The sequence below is a fragment of the Symphalangus syndactylus genome, chromosome 4 (assembly GCF_028878055.3).
Source record: "Symphalangus syndactylus isolate Jambi chromosome 4, NHGRI_mSymSyn1-v2.1_pri, whole genome shotgun sequence".
Lineage (NCBI taxonomy): Eukaryota > Metazoa > Chordata > Mammalia > Primates > Hylobatidae > Symphalangus > Symphalangus syndactylus.
Window position 1 is genome coordinate 118569116 of NC_072426.2, and position 19991 is coordinate 118589106.

The window sequence follows — 19991 nt, forward strand, 5'->3', positions numbered from 1 at the left end:
TGGGATTAGGGAGAAGATTATTATTCCAAACCCAGGGAACAGCATGTGCAAAATTATAGAGTAACAGTGAGCATGTTGTGTTCTAGAAATAGAAAGAGGATTAAGATGACTGGACCAAGAAATGCAAGATGGGGAATGGCCAGGGATGAAGCTGGAGACCATGCAGGAATTTATAGGCCAAGCTAAGGTATTCTAATTTCATATTAAAAGCAATGGGGTCACCATTATTATGCATATTCTTCAAATGGAGAAATGGATTCAATGAAGGTAAATATTTTCCTAGTGCCAAACAACTTGTGAGTGACATAGCATTGAAGGGTTTTAAATAAAAAGTGACATAATCCAATTTTGCTTTAGGAATATCATTAGGACAACAGAATGGAGTATATGTGAGGCTGGGAGGCAAGGAAGCTGCTGAAGCAACGTACAAGAAAGAAAATGAGATTGAGAGCCTTAGGAATTAGCATGGCAGGACTTGGTGAATATGGGGAATGGTGGGAGTCACGAAAATCAAAAGTGCTCTTTCTTCCCTATGGAGTTTGGCAGTCCTGGTGCCTTCATTGGTGACATGACCATCAATGTCCCAGGTTTCAGGGACATGGCATGTGGACTGATAGATTCAAAGCAAAAGCAGGGGGTGAGAAAGACAAGGTGAGGAGAGGGAAAGATGAAGCCATAGCCATGCTATGCTGAGTCAAGCAAGTGATGGAAGAGAAGAGAGCAATAAAGTGAAATCTCAACATGTGCAACAATCTTCCCTTGCTGATTGGGGATAAGCTATTTACAAGGTGTCTGTGTACCTTTTTCTTTTTTTAAACTATAAAGTAGTGGTAAAGGCCTATCCAGGCCATAAAAGAGGCTAAAGAGAAGTCATTTAGTCTTGTTGTTCTGAATCTATGACTTGGGAGGTTATATTTTTGTTTGTATCTGATCTTGGCCAGGTCCCTTTCTTTCACTGTTCTCACTTTTCTTATCCCTGTAATAAGGCTACATCATCTAAGTCTGTTTTGAGTGCCTATTGTATATCATACATTTTATGTGCATTGTCTCATTCATTCCACAACAACCTTGCAAGGAAGTTATCTCAATTTTACAAATTAGGAAACTGAAATTTAGAAAGTTTAGATGGTTTTAATATTTATAATTTTTTTTTTTGAGATGGAGTCTCACTCTGTCTCCCAGTCTAGAGTGCAGTGGCACAGTCTTGGCTTACTGCAACCTCTGCCTCATGGTTTCAAGCAATTCTCTTGCCTCAGCCTCCTGAGTGGCTGAGATTACAGGCGTGTGCCACCACGCCCAGCTAATTTCTGTATTTTTAGTAGAGACGGGGTTTCACCATGTTGGCAAGGCTAGTCTCGAACTCCTGACCTCAGGTGATCTCCCTGCCTCAGCCTCCGAAAGTGCTGGATTACAGGTGTGAGCCACCGTGCCCAGCAAATATTTATAATTATATCAAAAGAAGATTTGTTATTGTATTGGGGCTGGAGAAAACATTTCTATGCAAAATTAGAGCTTGTGAGTTTTTAGGAAAATAATTACTCTCTATAAAAAATTTAAATTCTTGTAGGTTGAAAGACACTTAAAGACACTTAAAAGGCAGGTGGCAGGCTGAAAGAAACTATCTGCCTGGTGTATAACAATATGCAGAATATATAAAGAGAACTCATAAATCAATAAGAAAAATTGCAATGACCTAAGAGGAAAAAGTGAGCAAAAACTATAAACAGATATTTCATAGAAATGGAAGTCTACATGATTAAAAAAACATAAAAAGATGTTCAACATCTCTAGTAGTCAGGAGAAATTTTTATCTTTAATATTTTTCCAAAATATTGAAACATTTAAATTTAGTTAATCAAATGTTTTGTTTCCGAGAACTGTAATTGATTCTTTCTCACAGCAACCTCTTCTGTTTTAATGAGTGTGATATTCTCTTGGGATAATAAATTATATACTTTAAAAATTATCTTTCATTTCCTGTATTAATCCTATTTTCTCAGAGGTTACTTCAGTGAAATAAAATGATACCACACAATGAAATAATTTGGTTTTATTTCAATGTTTGGTAGTTTTCTATTGTTTGTTACTACTTGTAAAAGAAGCCTAGATTGACTGATGTGTCTCTGAAGACACTTGATCTCCTGGCAGTGAATATGACTTCCCGTCACAGGACCCAGCAATGGTGATTGAAGGAAGGGGAGGGCCAGGAGTACTGAGTGTGGCCAAATGAGCTCTGTTCTTCAGGACATCTGGAACCTAGGTTTCTGCATGTGGGAGCTCCCTGTCCCTCAAGCTAGTTGTCAGTTATAGGGGTTATTGCCTAAACTCTGTAGTCCCAGAGCTCACACTGGGAGTCTTACTCAACAGAATATTAATTTTATTTGGCTATTTGAAAGTGGATTCATGGCTTTACCCCAGGGCTGAGGCCAAGTCAGCAGTTCTGAGAGTTGCAAGCTGATGCAGTTATTCCCCAGACCCTTCATTACATGTTGGCTGCCTCTTAGACTCAGTTTCCTGCTAGCCCCAGCTACTTTGAATCAGAGTTTAATCCTATTCTTCAGTAGGAAAGTTTATAGGGTTTCTTCTAGCTGGATTAAATCTTCTAGAAATTCCATACTCTTCTAGTTTATTGGTACCTTTCATGTTATGGGTTTATTTGTATTGCCATATTTCTTTCACCATGTCATTATGATTTTGGGAGGGAAGAGAGGTGAGTGAGGAGTTTAGTTAGCCATCTTAAACAAATCCAAATAATTATTTGAGTTCATTGGTGGTAAGTGCTTTGAAGGATAAATACAATATAGTGTGAAAGGGTATACTGGAGGTACCTATCCTAATCTGGAGGAGTTTAGGGAAAAGCCTTCCCTGAAGATATATTTTAAAAGTTAGACTTTTACTCAGAAGCAGGAAAATAGGCTAGATGCCCTTTAGAGATTTCATTCACATTTATGATTCATTGGTTTCCCAAGTTTGCGTTCAATTTTTAAAAGAATTTTTTTAAAGTGAAGTAGAAATAGAGGAAAGGAATACATTTCCTCTCAAAACAGGGATACTTAAAAACCTGAAATTGCAATGGCCTGAGCTCAGCATTTCAGCTAGCTCCTCTGTCATCACCTCATTGGACTTGCTGTACCCAACCTAAATGAGCTCCTCAAAGGGTTAGAGCTTTTACTGGAGACTGGAAGACTTTTCTTTTCTTTTTTTGAGATGTCTCATTTTGCCACCCAGGCTAGAGTACAGTGGTGCAATTATGAATCATTGCTCACTGTAGCCTCGACCTCCTGCGCCCAAGTGATCTTCCTACCTTAGCCTCCCGAGTAGCTGGGACTACAGGCATGTGCCACCATGCTTGCCTAATTTTTAAATTATTTTTTGTAGAGACAAGGTCTCTCTATGTTGCCCAGGCTGGTCTTGAACTCCTGGGCTCAAGCCATCCTCCCACCTCCGCCTCCCCAAATGCTACGATTATGGGCATGAGCTGCTGTGCCAGGCCCTGGAAGACTTTTCAAGGGATTATCTTTCCTTGGAGAAGAAAAGCTAATTTCTTGACTTGGCAATACTTATCTCTTTTCTTTAACTCTAATTTCATGGAGGAAAAAAAGCTGCTATGGAAATTAATAGAATACAAAAAGCTAAATTGATCTTTCCTATAGAATTTAGAGTAATTTGAATTTATATTACTTTTTTGGTTATAATTAGTAATTATTTTACTATCGTGATTATACCTTGACCATCAGCATTAGGATCAGAACTATTATTACTCGTATAATCTTGTTAATAGGATAAACTAATGGCTCAATATAATGGGATTAAAGAAGACATTCTTCTTGTCATACCTAAGTGTGAGTTTTAGGAACCTGTATTAAGAAGAGATTCTCTAGAATACAAAAACGTGAATGAATGTTCTGATAGTTTCCAAGCTAAGATCACCATAACAGTCATTTAATGTATACCTCCCTTACCTATTGAAGAATCCCCAAGTGTGAACATAAAATTTCATAAAATCTACTTAAAATGCATTGGAAGCATAGATTTGGTTATTCTATGGATCAAATTCTACCTCTTGTGTACATAGCAATGTTTACCACAGTATTAAAATTATAGTGAGTTTGTGTCCGCAATTGGTGGGTTCTTGGTCTCACTGACTTTAAGAATGAAGCTGCAGACCCTCGTGCTGTGTTACAGTTCTTAAAGATGGTGTATCCGGAGTTTCTTCCTTCTGGTGGGTTCGTGGTCTCGCTGGCTTCAGGAGTGAAGCTGCAGACCTTTGCAGTGAGTGTTACAGCTCTTAAGGTGGCGCGTCTGGAGTTGTTCGTTCCTCCCGTCCAGAGGTGTTCATTCCTCCCAGAGGATTTGTGGTCTTGCTGGTCTCAGAAGTGAAGCTGCAGACCTTCGAGGTGAGTGTTACAGCCCATAAAGGCAGTGTGGACCCAAATAGTGAGCAGCACCAAGATTTATTGCAAAGAGCGAAAGAACAAAGCTTCCACAGTCTGGAAGGGGACCCAAACAGGTTGCTGCTGCTGGCTCAGGCAGCCTGCTTTTATTCTCTTATCTGACCCCACCCACATCCTGCTGATTGGCCCATTTTACAGAGAGCTGATTGGTCCATTTTACAGAGAGCTGTTTGGTCCACTTTGACAGGGTGCTGATTGGTGCGTTTACAATCCCTGAGCTAGACACAGAGTGCTGATTGGTGTATTTACAATCCTCTAGCTAGACGTTCTCCAAGTCCTCACTAGATTAGCTAGACACAGAGCACTGATTGGTGCATTTACAAACCTTCAGCCAGACACAGGGTGCTGATTGGTGCATTTACAAACCTTTAGCTAGACACAGAGTGCTGATTGGTGCATTTACAATCCTCTAGCTAGACATAAAAGTTCTCCAAGTCCCCACCAGATTAGCTAGATACAGAGTGCTGATTGGTGCATCCACAAACCCTGAGCTAGACACAGAGTGCTGATTGGCGCATATACAATCCTCCAGCTAGACATAAAAGTTCTCCAAGTCCCCACCTGACTCAGGAGCCCAGCTGGCTTCTCCTAGTGGATCCCACGCCAGGGATGCAGGCAGAGCTGCCCACCAGTCCTGCGCCATGTGCCTGCACTCCTCAGCCCTTGGGTGATTGATGGAAACGGGCACCATGGAGCAGGGGGCGGCACCTGTCCAGGAGGCTCGGGCTACATGGGGGAGGCTCGGGCATGGCGGGCTGCAGGTCCCAAGCCCTGCCCAAGGGGAGGCAGCTGAGGCCTGGCGAGAATTAGAGCATGGCACCGACAGGCCGGCACTGCTGGGGGACCCAGCGCACCCTCCGCAGCTGCTGGCCTGTTGCTAAGCCTCTCACTGCTAGGGGCCAGTGGTGCTGGCTGGCCGCTCCGAGTGCGGGACCTGCCAAGCTCGTGCCCACCCAGAACTCGCACTGGCCTGCGAGCACTGTGCACAGCCCCGGTTCCCACCCACACCTCTCCCTCCATACCTCCCTGCAAGCAGAGGGAGCTGGCTCCGGCCTTGGCCAGCTCAGAGAGGGGCTCCCACAGTGCAGCAGTGGGCTGAAGGGCTCCTCAAGTGTGGCCAGAATGGACACTGAGGCCTGAGGAGGCACCGAGAGCAAGCTGCTAGCACGTTGTCACCTCTCAATTTGTCATATGATTAGCCATAAATTAACTGGTATTACCAATACTTTAGTTGAAAAGTGTATTATTTTAGGCTGGGTGCGGTGACTCATGCTTGTAATCCCAGCACTTTGGGAAGCTGAGGCAGGATTGCTTGAGCCCAGGAATTCAAGACCAGCCTGGGCAACATAGTGAGACCCCCATCTCTACAAATAATAATTAAAAAATTAGCCAGGCATGCTGGCTCACACCTGTAGTGCTAAGCTACTCAGGAGGCTGAGGTAGAAGGATTGCTTAAGCCCAGGAGGTTGAAGCTGCAGTGAGCTGTGATTATGCCACTGCACTCTAGCCTGGGCAACAGAGTGAGACCCTGTCTCAAAAAAAAAAAAAAAAAAAAGTGATCCCAGACTTGTCTCTGAAAGAACAATTGGGAAGCAAATTTTGTTTTAAGAGTTTGTTATTTTAGAGTAACAATAGAAGGAATGTATTAGCTACTTGCTATTTCTCTTACTATGTCTGAGAAAAATTACATTCCCAAGAAGCAATATGTAATCTCAACTCCCCCACAGAAATTGCTTCTTAGAGATATGACTTAATAAGTTGCCCTCTCAATCTTTATGGAAGTTCACTCTTTGAAGGTCTTTTTACCCAAGACAAAGGTAAAATCCTGTTTGTATCCTAACATCTCTTAGGGAAAGATTTCTTTTGGTATTTAGTTAAAGAAATTTCTCTCTCTAATATACTTTCTTTTTAGCATATGAAAATTTATTGCTACCATTTTTGCATCATCAAACCTTAAGATTTTGGCCTTTCCTTCTTGTTTTTGCATCAGGCCAAGAGAGACATCGGCTATTTTGACAGCCTTAAAGCAAAATCCGGGAATGTCAACAATAGCATGACTTTTGCAACCAAATCTAGCAACCAGAACTTTATCATTTTCCTCAGTAAAGTTTAAGCAACTGTCATTGCATATGAGGGCTGTGATTTTATTACATTTCTTGGTTAGCTGGACCCTGATACACTTCTTGCTGGCAGCATTTGGCTATTTGGGTTCAACCTCTACTTTTTCTAGCACAATTCCCTTTGCATGTGAAGTGCCTTCAAAGGGGTTTGCCTTGGGCCGGGTGTGATGGCTCACACCTGTGATTACAGCACTTTGGGAGGCCAAGGTGGGAGGATAACTTGAGCCCAGGAGTTTGAGACCAGCCTGGCCAACACAGTGAGGTCCTATCTGTTAAAAAAAAATTTTTTTTTAATTAGCTGGATGTGGTGGCATGCACCTGTGGTTCCAGCTACTCAGGAGGCTGAGGTGGGAGGATTGCTTGAGTCTGGGAGGTTGAGGTTGCAGTGAGCTGTGATTGTGCCACTGCATTCCAGCGTGGGTGACAGAGCAAGACCATTTTCCCCCCAAAAAAACTTGGTGGCAGATTGCCTTCAAAAATATACCCAAATGGGTCTTAAACTGTTTATTATGCCTCTTCTGGTCGTGGTGGCTACAGAGCTTCCTGGCAGTGTAAAGACTGCAACATAGGCTGGGTGTGGTGGCTCATACCTGTAATCCCAGCACTTTGGGAGGCTGAGGCAGGTGGATCATGAGGTCAGTAGTTCGAGACCAGCCTGGCCAATATGGTGAAACCGTCTCTACTAAAAAAATACAAAACTTAGCCAGGCGTGGTGGCACACGCCTGTAGTCCCAGCTACTTGGGAAGTGAGGCAGAAGAATCACTTGAATCTGGGAGGCGGAGGTTGCAGTGAGCTGAGATCATGCCACTGCACTCCAGCCTGGATAAAAGAGTGAGACTCTGTCTCAAAAAAAAAAAAAAGACTGCAACACTTGCCCATCTTGCTGGTGCCACAGGCCCGAGTGAAAGAGCTAACATACTTTTATTAAAAATTGTGGTAAAATACACATAACATAAAATGTATCATTTTAACCATTTTTACGTGTACAGTTCAGTAGTGTTAAGTATAGTCACATTGTTGTACAGAACTTTTCATCATACAAAACAGAAATTCTATTACGTATTGTGATGCTTAATTTTATATGTTAACTTGGCTGGGCCACAGTCCCTAGATATTTGGTCAAACATTATTCTAAATGTTTTTGTGAGGGTGTTTTTGGATGAGATTTACATTTATAAATACACTGCCATGGGATTTTTAAATTTTAAAAAAGATATACACATTTAAATTAATGGACTTTGAGTAGAGCAGACTGCCCTCCATAATGTGAGTGGGCCTCATCCAATCAGCTGAAGGTCTGAAAAGAACAAAAGACTGCCTCCCTCAAACAACAGGGGATTCTGCCAGCAGACAGCCTTGTACTGCAACATGGGCTCTTCTCTGGGTCTCCAGCCTGGTGGCCTTTGAACTTGAATTGCAACATTGGCCCTTGCCTGAGTTTCCAACCTGCCAACCTACCCTGCACATTTTGGACTTGCCACTCTTCATAATCACCTGAGCCAGTTCCTTAAAATAAACTTGTTTTGTGTGTGTGTGTGTGCACGTGCGCGCATGTGTGCGTGCGCGTGCGCGCATGTGTGCGTGTGTGTGTGCGCGTGTGTGTGCATACATATATTCACATCCTATTGGTTCTGTTTCCCTGGAGAACCCTGATTTATACAACCATTAAACAACAACTCTCCCATTTCCCTGTTTGCCCCTCCAACTCCCCAGCCCCTTGCAGCCATCATTCTACTTTGTTATTTATTTATTCATTTATTTATTCATTTATTTATTTATTTATTTATTTATTTTGAGACAGAGTCTGGAGTGTAGGCTGGAGTACAGTGACGCAATCTCCCCTCACTGTAACCTCCGCCTCCTGGGTTCAAGCAATTCCCCTGCCTCGGCCTCTGGAATGACTGGGACTACAGGCGTGTGCCGCCACAACTGGCTCTTTTTTGTGTATTTTTAGTAGAGACGAGGTTTCACCACGTTGGCCAGACTTGTCTCGAACTCCTGACCTCAAGTGATCCACTTGCCTCGGCCTCCCAAAGTGCTGAGATTACATGTGTGAGCCACTGCGCCCAGCTTGTTTGATTTTAGAAATGGAGTTCTGCTCTGTTGCCTAGGTTGGAGTACAGTGGCACAATCATAACTCACTGTAACCTCAAACACCTGGGCCTGAGCAATCCTCCTGCCTCAACCTCCTGAGTAGCTGGAACTACAAGTGTGAGTCACCATGCCCCGCTAATTTTTAAATTTTTCTGTAGAGACATGGTCTTACTATGTTGCCCAGGCTGGTCTCAAACTCCTGGCTTCAAGTGATCCTCCTGTTTTAGCCTTCCAGATTGCTGGGGTTACAGGTCTGAGCCACTATTCCTGGCCTCTACATTCTGTTTCTATGAGTTTTGCTACTTTAGATACTTCCTATAAGTGAAATCATATTGTACTTGTCTTTTTGTTACTGGCTCATTTCACTTAAGGTAATGTTCTCAAGGTTTTTCCACATCGTAGCATGTGTCAGAATTTGCTTTCTTTGTAAGGCTGAATAATATTCCATTGTATGTATATACCACTTTGTATTTATCTATCCACTCATTAAAGGACACAAATTGCTTCCACTTTTTGGCTGTTGTGAACAATGCTGCTATAAATATGCATGTACAAGTATCTCTTCAAGACCTTGTTTTCCATTTTTTAAATCTACACCCAGAAGTGGAATTGCTGGATCATACACTAATTGCATTTTTAATTTTTTAAAAAGCTGCCATACTGTTTTCCATACGGCTGCACCATTTTCCATTTCTACCAAGTGTACATGGGTTTCAGTTTCTTCACATTGTCGCCAACACTTGTTATTTTCCATTTTTTTTTTTTAATTTTACAGTTGCCATCCTAATGGGTGTGAAGTGATATCTCTTTGTGCTTTTGATTTACAGTTTTGTAATGATTACTTATATTGCACATTTTTTCCTATACTTGTTGTCCATTTGTATATCATCTTTGGAGAAATGTCTATTCAAGTTATTTGCCCATTTTTACTTCAGGTTGTTTCAGTTTTTTTGTTGTTGAGTTGTATTTCATTACATATTCTGGATATTAACTTCTTCTCAGATATATGAGTTGATATATCTTCTCTAATTTTGTAGGTTGCCTTTTCACTCTGTTAATTGTGTCATTTGATGTGTAGAAAGTTTTAATTTCGATGTAGTCCAGTTTATCTATTTTTCCTTTTGTTGCCTATGTTTTGGTGTCATATGCAAGAAATCATTGCCAAATCCAATGCCATGAAGGTTTCTCCCTACTAAGAGTTGTATAGTTTTAGGTTTTATGTTTATGTCTTTGACCAATTTTGAGTTAATTTTTTATATGGCATAAATTAAGTGTTATAGACTAAATTGTGCACCCTCTTCAGTTCATATGTTGAAGCCCTAACCTACAATGTGACTACATTTGGAGATAAAGCCCTTAAGGGGACAATTAAGGTTAAATGAGGTCTTAAGAGTGAAGCCCTAATCTAATAGGACTGGTGTCCTTATAAGAAGAGGAGGAGATACCAGAGATCTTGCTCCCTCTCCATGTGCATGCAGAGGAAAGCCCATGTAAGGACTCAGTGAAAAGGTGGTCATATACACAAACCAGAAAGAGAGGCCTTCCCAGAAACTAATTCTGCTGCTACCTTGATCTTGGACCTACAACATCTAGAACTATGAGAAAATAAATCTCTATTGTTTAAGACACTCAGTCTGTGGTATTTTGTTATGGCAGCCCAAGTAGCCTAATACAATAAGTGTCCACCTTCATTATTTTGCATGTGTATATCTGGTTTCCTCAACATCATTTTTTGAGAAAAGACTGTCCTTTTGCCATTGAATAGTGTTGGCACCCTTGTTGAAAATCATTTGACCATATGTGTGAAGGTTTATTTCTGAACTGTATTCTATTTCATTGGTCTGTATGCCTATCTTTATGACAGTCCTACACTGTTTTGAGTATTGTAACTTTATAACATGTTTTGAAATCAGGAAGTATGAGCCTTCCAACTATGCTCTTATTCAAAATTGTTTCATCTATTTAGGGTCTTTGGGAGTCTATATGAATTTCAGAATGAATTTTTCTATTTCTGCAAAAAAAGCTGTTAGGATTTTGATAGGAATTGCATTAACTCTGTAGATTGCTTTGGGTAGTATGGACATCTTTACAATATTAAGTCTTCTAATTCATGAACATGGAATGTCTTTTAATTTATTTATGTTTTCTTTCAGAAACATTCTGTACTTTTCAGTGTATAAGTCTTTTGCCTCCTTTGTTAAGACTATTGTAAATGGCATTATTTTCTTAATTTCCTTGTGGATTTTTCATTGTTAAGTGTATAGAAACACAACTGATATTTGTATGTTGATTTAGTATCCGTCAACTTTGCTGAATTCATTTATTAGTTCTAATGGTGTTGGGGTGTGTGTGTGTGTGTGTGTGTGTAATCTTTAGGGTTTTTGTTTGTTTATTTGTTTTTTTGAGATGGAATCTTGTTCTGTTGCCCAGGCTGGAGTGCAGTGGCGCCATCTTGGCTCACCACAAACTCTTCCTGCCAGGTTCAAGTGATTCTCCTGCCTCAGCCTCTCGAGTGGCTGAGACTACAGGCCTGTGCCACCACACCTGGCTAATTTTTGTATTTTTAGAAGAAACAGGGTATTGCCATATTGGCCAGCTGGTCTCAAACTCCTGATCTCAAGGGATCTACCCGCCTTAGCCTCCCAAAGTGCTGGGATTACAGGCAGGAGCCACCGTGCCTGGCCTTCTTTAGGGCTTTCTATATATGAGATCATGCCATCTGTGAACACAGATAATTTTTACTTCTTTTCCAATTTGGATACCTTTTCTTTCTTTTTCTTGCCTGATTGCTTCAGCTGGGACTTCCAGGATTATGTTGACTAGAAGTGGCAAAAGTGGGCATCCTTGTCTTGTTCCTGACCTTAGAGGAAAAGCTTTTGGTCTTTCATCATTGATCATGATTTAGCTGTGTGCTTTTCATATATGATTTTTTAGAGATTCCTCAGAAAGTTATCTTTCTTTAAAAAATGATCAGCTTAATAAAGTTGGAAAATTAAATAAAGTAATAAAATATGTTTTAACTTAATCATTCCACAGAGTGGTTCCTGCTTCTTAGAAAGTTAAGGTAGGCTATAAGGAGTCTCATTTCCAGATATTTTAAGATTAAGAGTAATAATACCCCAAATGTGCTGGTTTACTATTTTCTGGTAATGTTCTTTTTCTTCAGTTGAGTGTTGATTATTTGGATGTGCTTGCTTTGTGACTCATCTAAGCTGTACCTTTATGATTCATACACCTTCTAATATTTATGTTACACTTCAAAAATATGCTAACAAACTTATTTTGATACAAGGACAAAAGATTTATGCATTTTATTAATGATTATTGTCAAAACTGAAAATGATATTTCCAACAATAATAATCCTGCAGGAACCCAAAATAATCTTCCACAGGGGTCATTGTGTTTATGTGTGTGCGCGCGTGTGTGTGTGTGTGTGTGTTGGGGGCAATAATGGTGGTAGAGTCCATCCTCGAAAATATGTTGTTAAGACTTGATAGATACATAATTTAGCCTGAATCTACATGATATCAAACAATTATTTAGAAGTAAAAATTTGGCATGGCCAAATTATAGGCATGGCCGGGAGCAGTGGCTCATGCCTATAATCCCAGGACCTGGGGAGGCTGAGGCAGCAAGATTGCTTGAGCCCAGGAGTTCAAGACCAGACAGGGCCAAAAGTGAGACTTTGTCTTTACAATATATAAACAATGTTAAAAATAAGCCAAGTGTGATGGCATATGCTATTCATGAGGCTAAGGTGGGAGCCCAGGAGTTGGAGGCAGCAATGAGTTATGATCGTACTACTGCACTCCAGCCTGGGCAACAAAGCAAGTCTCCATCTCTTAAAAAGAAAAACAAAAGTGAAAAATTCTGTCAAGAAGTTACTTTGCCCTGAAGTGCTAAATGACTAGAGTTGCCAGTTCTGTAGTTTATAATTTGTACACAAGCAATCTTATTCAAGTTTTTTCTCATAAAATGTGTATAGATCATTGTAGATGTCACCAAATCATTTTGAGTGGTAAGCATTTTTAAATTCTGAGGGAATTCATAATATAAAGCAGCCGGTACAAACTGGCAGGCCAAATCAGGCCTGCAGACATAGTGAATTTGGCCTATACATTTGTTGGCCCACACAGTGTTTTTTGTTTCTGTTTTTTTGTTTTTTAATTCTCATTGTCAACTTATTAAATAGAGAGGTTTCATGCAAAAATCATGATTCCTAACTTTTTTGGAAAAATTTGCTGATCTGGCAAGACTGAGCCTCCATTCCCACATGGCAACAGTTGGCTGGAGCTGGGGAGCAGCTGCTGGTGCTATCCAGTTCTCCTCAGTCCCCACCCCATTCTGAGACTGGAGTGCTTGTGAACACTGAGGCAGTGGACCTCCTGGTCTCTCCAGGAACCTATTCTAACTTCCCACAGTGGCTAGCAGAAGGCAGGGCTCAGGGTGGGCATTTCGTAGGTGCTTGATTGTTCCCTGATTCTGATTCTTCAGACTTCTTTGCTTTCTTCCTTGGTTGAAATGGAGATGGTAAGACTATGGCCTTCAATAAATGAAATGCCACAAAAGGAAAATGATTTTGACAATTCAGAGAGAAGGGAATGCCTTAAAAGAAAATGTTAACACAAATACAATTTTTTACTATGTAATTTAGCTTTGAATTCTTTCTCTTATGTGAGGAAAACTGAAGAAAACAGCACCCAAGAAATAAGCCCTCTTTTTAATACAAGAAGGAAGCAGGGAGCAAAAGGTTAGTCAGCTGTATTACAGTGGTCGAATTCTTGAGTTAGCATACATAGAAATAGATACAGAAAATGAGGACCATATGGTGGGCTAGGTCACAGCCACCGTGTGTGTGCGTGTGTGTGTGTGTGTACGTGCATGCACCCGGCAACCCACTGAGAAAACTATTCAACTTAAAGTATCCCAAGATATTAACTCCCCCCTTTTAATTACTGAAGCAAAGTATAATAGTCAATCCTTATTAAAATTGGATTTCAATATTTCTACCATTTCTATTAAAAATAATGCTCATTTTAAAAGTGTAAGAAATACAGAAATTACTAAGAAGAAAGGGAAAATACACCCAAGGCCCACTACCTAATACAAACTATTCTTAAAATTCGTTGCATACCATTCCAGAAACCTCTGCATATAAACTTCTCTACTTAGAGGTGTTTCTGATCAGCTTAGAAGGGTCTCCAGGGATGGTGGAGGATAGCAGCCTGAACTGAACTGGAATCAGTTCTCCACTCTCCTAGAACAGTTTTTGATCCCTTTTATTCTTTGAACTATGTGTCTGTTTGTAAGTGAGCTTTGACTCACCAGAGTTGGAGAACCCAAGGGACGTTGGAGAGAGGTGGAAGAGATAGTGTATACTCATTGAAAAAATCAGCAAGAAATGAGAAGAGAAGGAAAGGAACAGCATCCACAAAAGCCATCCAAGAGGGGGAAAAAAGAGCAAACTATGATCCACTGCTGAGGATTCTATGATGCAGACAGGCCTGACTTACTATCGGGCACAGTGTTGAGGAGCTAGAAAAGTGTTTTAATTTCTTTAACATCAGAAGAAAAATAAATGAGTCTTTAGGTTAAGAAAAAAGGTTGTTTTTTGTTTGTTTGTTTTTGAGACAGAGTCTCGCTCTGTTGCCCAGGCTGGAGTGCAGTGGTGCAATCTCGGCTCACCACAACCTCTGTCTCCCAGGTTCAAGTGATTCTCCTGCCTCAGCCTCCCGAGTAGCTGAGACTACAGGCATGCACCACCATGCCCGGCTAACTTTTGTATTTTTAGTAGAGACGGGCTTTCACTATGTTGGCCAGGCTGGTCTCAAACTCCAGACCTCGTGATCCACCCGCCTTGGCCTCCCAAAGCGCTGGAATTACAGGTGTGAGCCACCACGCCCAGCCAAGAAAAAAGTTTCAATATATGATATTAGTGTGTTTATCATTATACCAACACAGTCATAAGATAATTTTTAATATATTTTTATGAGAAACAGGTCCATGAAGGCAAAAGTGTCTAGGGCCCATAGAAGTCACAAAATGCGTCCCTGGGTACACTCTCATGTCCCAAACGGTTTAAATTTATTAAACATATATGTGCTATGCAGTTTTTTGCTGCTTGTGATATTCTTATTCTAATTTTACAAATGAAGACTGTGATGTGTGGAAGGCAGTGAAGAGAAAGAAAGTGATGGAGTTGGGGGCTGCTCTCAGGTGTCCTGATCTTCATTTCAGTGCTGTTTGTGCAAAGGGTGCCACAGGAGGTGGCAGATATGGGGCAGAGACCAATACGGAAAGAACAGAATAAAAATTTAAAATATGGAAGGATTTATAACTGACCAAGTGTTTCCCCAGCCACCACATTTTCTTCCTGAGGTGACACTTAGTTGTCAAAATGTATACTTTTAGGTAGCTCAAGAAGGTATAAGGGAAAGTGAGGGGATGATGCTGCTGCCCAAGACAGGCTCATCAGGGTGGTTATTATTAGTGCTTCACTTTCCTTTGTGATCACGTTCTATAAACATGAATAAGACATGACAGAAACAAAGTTTAAGCCCTTGGCATAAAGTTAAAGCCTTTTAAAGATATTTAGTAAGATTGCCAGTTGCTGAGTTGTTACTGTGTTTAGAGGAAGGCTGCATTAAAATTCAGTGGTGAGTTAAGGTTCTTAACTGATACATATGTGCTTTCTAAAAAAACCCAGTTTCTCGCAGAAAGATTGTTTTTGTCTTTCTTAAAATATATATATACACACACACCCGTATATATATGTGTGTGTTATATACATATATGTGTGTGTATATGTTTTGCTCCCTTTTGCTATATTATCTGTAAATTAATTTTATTCTGAACTCGAACTTGTGGTTTGATAGGTAGCCCAAATGAGTCATTCAAACAAAAGAAGACATGATCTCATGAGCATTATTTTAAACATTTACTCTATTATTCAGAAGTCTTCATGTTTCTAGAAACAGCCATCTCTGCCTCCCAGATGGTCAGCTGTGGACAATGAGATAACCCCTGCAAAGGAGTGAGGAGAGGATAGTGCCTCTAGGAGTAAACTACTGATAATCACACCTCAAAAAGCCATGCTGCTCTGGTCTGAGACAGAGACCATCCCAAAGTCTAACTCTCCTAATAAACTATCAGATACTACATTAAAAATTAATTTGGACTAGAGTTACCCTGTGATTCACTTTATGTAGATCTAAGAAAGCAAGAACATGAGTTAGCTTACAGCTAACCCGGCAGCACGTTTTCCTTCTTAGCTGCAGGGGAGAATAATGTACAGGAAAAGGTGATGTAATGATTGTCTCACGTTCATTATTCTCTCCCAAATGAATAACCTTCCACACCAAGGATGAGCTCACTCACTATTAGTGGAATAACATCTGGTGAGCATGGGCCCCCAGCTGAACATGCTATTGGTTTGGGGTTATATTTAACCAGTAGAGACTCAACTATTGTTACATGTATCACATGTGCAGCCCAGTTATATGGCAAATATCTTTTTAAGGGGTAAGGAAATACTCCTTAAAGTATTTTAACATGCAAGACCTTTCCTTATGAAACAAGGCACCAACCTATTCCAAAAGAGATCTTAGGCTATTATTAGAGTGGAATATCTGAGACATGTGACAGATGCCTTGGTCCACTTTGGCTGAGGCTCAGATGCTTGCCATAGCTATCTAAGTTTAAATTTCAAATCACGGATAGGAATCACTCTCCTTCAATTTCCCTTCCCATTCTTAATTTCCAGGCAGGCCTGCCACATGGACAATGGTGGATTTTGCAGTGTAATCTTTCTAATAGATTTACTGTAAATGATGAATCATCCTAGTACTTAAATCTAATGAGTAATGCTGTAAGTCAATTTGGTTTTAAAAAAATGCAGCCTAGCTAAGGTCATCAGTTAAATGTGCTAATACAGAGTAATGTAGATGTTCAGACACAAGCACCATCGGTCCTAATGGTCAGGAAGCCCAAACGCTCTGGAATCTGCTGTGTGTCAAAACCTGTAGGAGAATTGTTCCCTGAAAATCATGACATTTAGAAAAGAAGATAAGAATTTCATTCCATCAGCATGAGGAACACTCCCTCAAGTTTAGGCTCCTCTGATTGTTCTCTTCATAAAATGTATTAACACTGTAACACTTTATTGTGCAGACACTAGCAAGCTATTATAATTTTTATTTAAAAGACCAGTTATGAAAATAATGCATATTTATTGAAAAAGACACAAGAAATTCAGAGAAGCACAAAGAAAATACAATGCACCCTGATTCTAACCACGCAGACCTCTTGGCATACGTTAGTCTTTTTTATTTGAGTCTGTGTAAGCATCTTCTCATGTTATTAACTATTCTTCTATATTTTATTCTGAATGGCCATATAATGGGCTATCATGTGACTGTACCATAATTTATCAAATCTGCTCCATCTTGGACTCTAATTTCTTGCTATTGTAATCAAAGCTGTGATAAAAGTCTGTGTAGCTAAATCTTTGCATACATAGGTGATTATTTGCTTAGGATAAATTTGCAGAAATGAAATTGTTGGGTCAAAGTGAATGTGCATTTTTAAGGGTTTCAATAACTGTTAAGGATACCATCATAAGAGAATGGGAGATTTGCTTCCTTCCCTGCAAATGGTGTCCTCAATATTAGAGATGTTGCCCAAGTCCCTCTGCCTCAGTCAACCTCTGGTTCTTTATCTATAAAATAAGAGGGCTGGAACAACGAGAAAACAATGATGTTAATCCTGCCAAATGACTCTCATATATTACCTAATTTACTCGCTGTACGGTAATCCCCTGAGACAGGTTAAATGCCTTGGTGAAGTTCGATAGCTTGCGGAGAGAAGATCAGAGCTTGAACCTGGGTCTGCCCTCTCCAAAGCCCATGCTCTAACCTACCTACCTACACAGTTGCTTCCAGGGCTATCACTGTTACTCACTGATCCTATACACTATGTGAGAGCCACTATTCCAGGTGCGGGGGATTCAGTGGTGAACTAAACAAAGTCCTTGACCTCGGGACTTCTAGTAGGGAGACAGATAGTAAGTTTATAATATAGTATCAGGCAGCAGTAAGTTCTATGGGAAAGACGAAGCAGGGAAGATAAAGGATGGCTAGGATCCTGTTTTAGATAGAATGGTGGGAGAAAGCCGCTGTGTCTGAGTGGATGAAGTGAGTGATGCTGCCATGGAGATTTGTGGAGAGTAAACTCTCCAGCAGCAGTACAAAGGCCCTAACACCGGGACATGCCTCATGAGTTTGGGGAACTGCACAGCCATCATTAGGGCTGACACGCAGTGAAACTCACACTGAGTCTATGAATCGGCCTAAGCATATTCTGGGGCAGGGGTAGTTAGAGATTAGACACAGGTGAGCACTGAGCAGCCACTGGCAAGCAACACTGGTGGAGGTGACATCACCTCCATGCTTCTGAGGAGGAAAGATGGCTAAACTCCCATCACCTGATGCTCCTGTAGCTGGAGGTTAGGCCATAGCATTAAAACTCTATGCCCTGGGAAAACTCATGCAAATGCATTTCTGGATTCTAAGGGAAGAATTTTGATCCATGGATCATTCGGCCATATAATTACTCACCTTCTCCCAAGGAGAAGCAATGTTTGCTCCATGTATCACTGGGAAATAAAATAGCAAGATAAAACATAAAGAATTTATTTGACTAGAATTATCATGCAGAATTGGAAAAATATTCCATTTCAAAGTCCAAAATGGTGAAGTTATTCATCACTTTAGAGAACAAACACATCTATCCAGAGACCAGCTGTTTCCTGGTGTCATTTAAATTTGAAAACCCCAGGTGTTCTGCTAGAGGAAGGAATCTAGCTTCCTTTCTGTTCTTGCAAACTTTTAAAATTTAATTTGGGATTCAATTAATTTATTACACATTATTAAGAGCCTAAATGTTCTCACAGACCAATTTTCAAGAGTATAGTAACATTGTATAGTATATCATTGCTTGGTTGGAGTTACCTGAAGCAAATGAACTGAGTAATACAGTATACATTAGATAGAAGACATGTGAAGTACATAGAGAACTTTTATTGTTCCAATGTAATAACCCATGCAACTTATGCAAGAAAAAGCTGGTGTGCTTTGGAATATTCCAGCTTCAGGATTAAATTCATTCCATATACTCTGTCAGGGAGGAGGGAGATTCTTAACAGCTGGGACCAGAAGCTGTGCTAGTGGAATACTCCATAAACTATGAGCCATGGAAGATGCCTCCTGAGGACATGGGATAGCTGGGGACAAAGAACAGTCACAGCTAATTGTCTCTACAATAAATATCTGGAGATGGGAAAAACTGAGAGGAGGGAGAGTGAGTGGTGAAGAAATATGATGATATACCTTAAAATCTTTTCAGATATAGATCATGCAATGTTCAGTTTTAGGATCTTTTCATTTCTGTGATGTAAACCCACCTTCGCCATCCCAAATCTTTAGTGGATTCTGCTGTTTACACAAATGCCTTGTGTGGATGCTGTGCATGTGTGAGCTTGTGTCCTGTGGGAATTGAGAGACTGAGTTCCATGTCTGGGTTAATGTGGTACAGAATAGGGACGGCACATGCCACATGGCAAGATAATCTATCAATTAAACTCATCAGTGGAAGCAGCACTCGGAGACAGAAATAACAATGAGAGTGAAAGTACCCTGGGAATTCCCAGATATTCTGGGGACGGGCATTGGATTTTCACTGAAGGAAATATGAAATGGGAGTTTGAACCACGTTAAGAGGCAAGGATACTCTTCTGACATCTGGGTTATCTGTTAGTGAATATTTGGAATTGAATGAGTTCTCTTGTATTTATCAGGTTGCTTTCGAAGCATATGATTGTAGTTAAGATACAAAACGTAGACACCAAGATTTCTTACTTCTTGGCTGGGTGTGGTGGCTCACATCTGTAATCCCAGCACTTTGGGAGGCTGAGGCAGCAGATCACGAGGTCAGGAGTTCGAGACTAGACTGAGCAACATGGTGAAACCCTGTTTCTACTAAAAAATACAAAAATTTGCCAGGCATGGTGGCGCATGCCTGTAGTCCCAGCTACTCAGGAGGCTGAGGCAGGAGAATCACTTGAACCCAGGAGGCAGAGGTTGCGGTGAGCTGAGATTGTGCCACTGCACTCAAGCTGGGCAGCAGTGCAAGACTCCGTCTCAAAAAAAAAAAAAGAGGTTCTGAATCAATACACAAGTGTTATAGAAGTTACTGTGTATTGTTACTATAGAAACCAAAAGAAAATACTTGCAGGAAAACATCAGGAAATATTAGGCTAGAGGGTT

The 19991-nt window shown here is 40.6% G+C and overlaps 1 pseudogene; it reads right to left on the reverse strand.

Moving 5' to 3' along the window:
- Positions 1-6407: 6407 nt before the first annotated feature.
- The window catches only part of LOC129480158 (small ribosomal subunit protein uS12-like), a 29398-nt pseudogene continuing 15814 nt past the window's right edge, over positions 6408-19991 (reverse strand).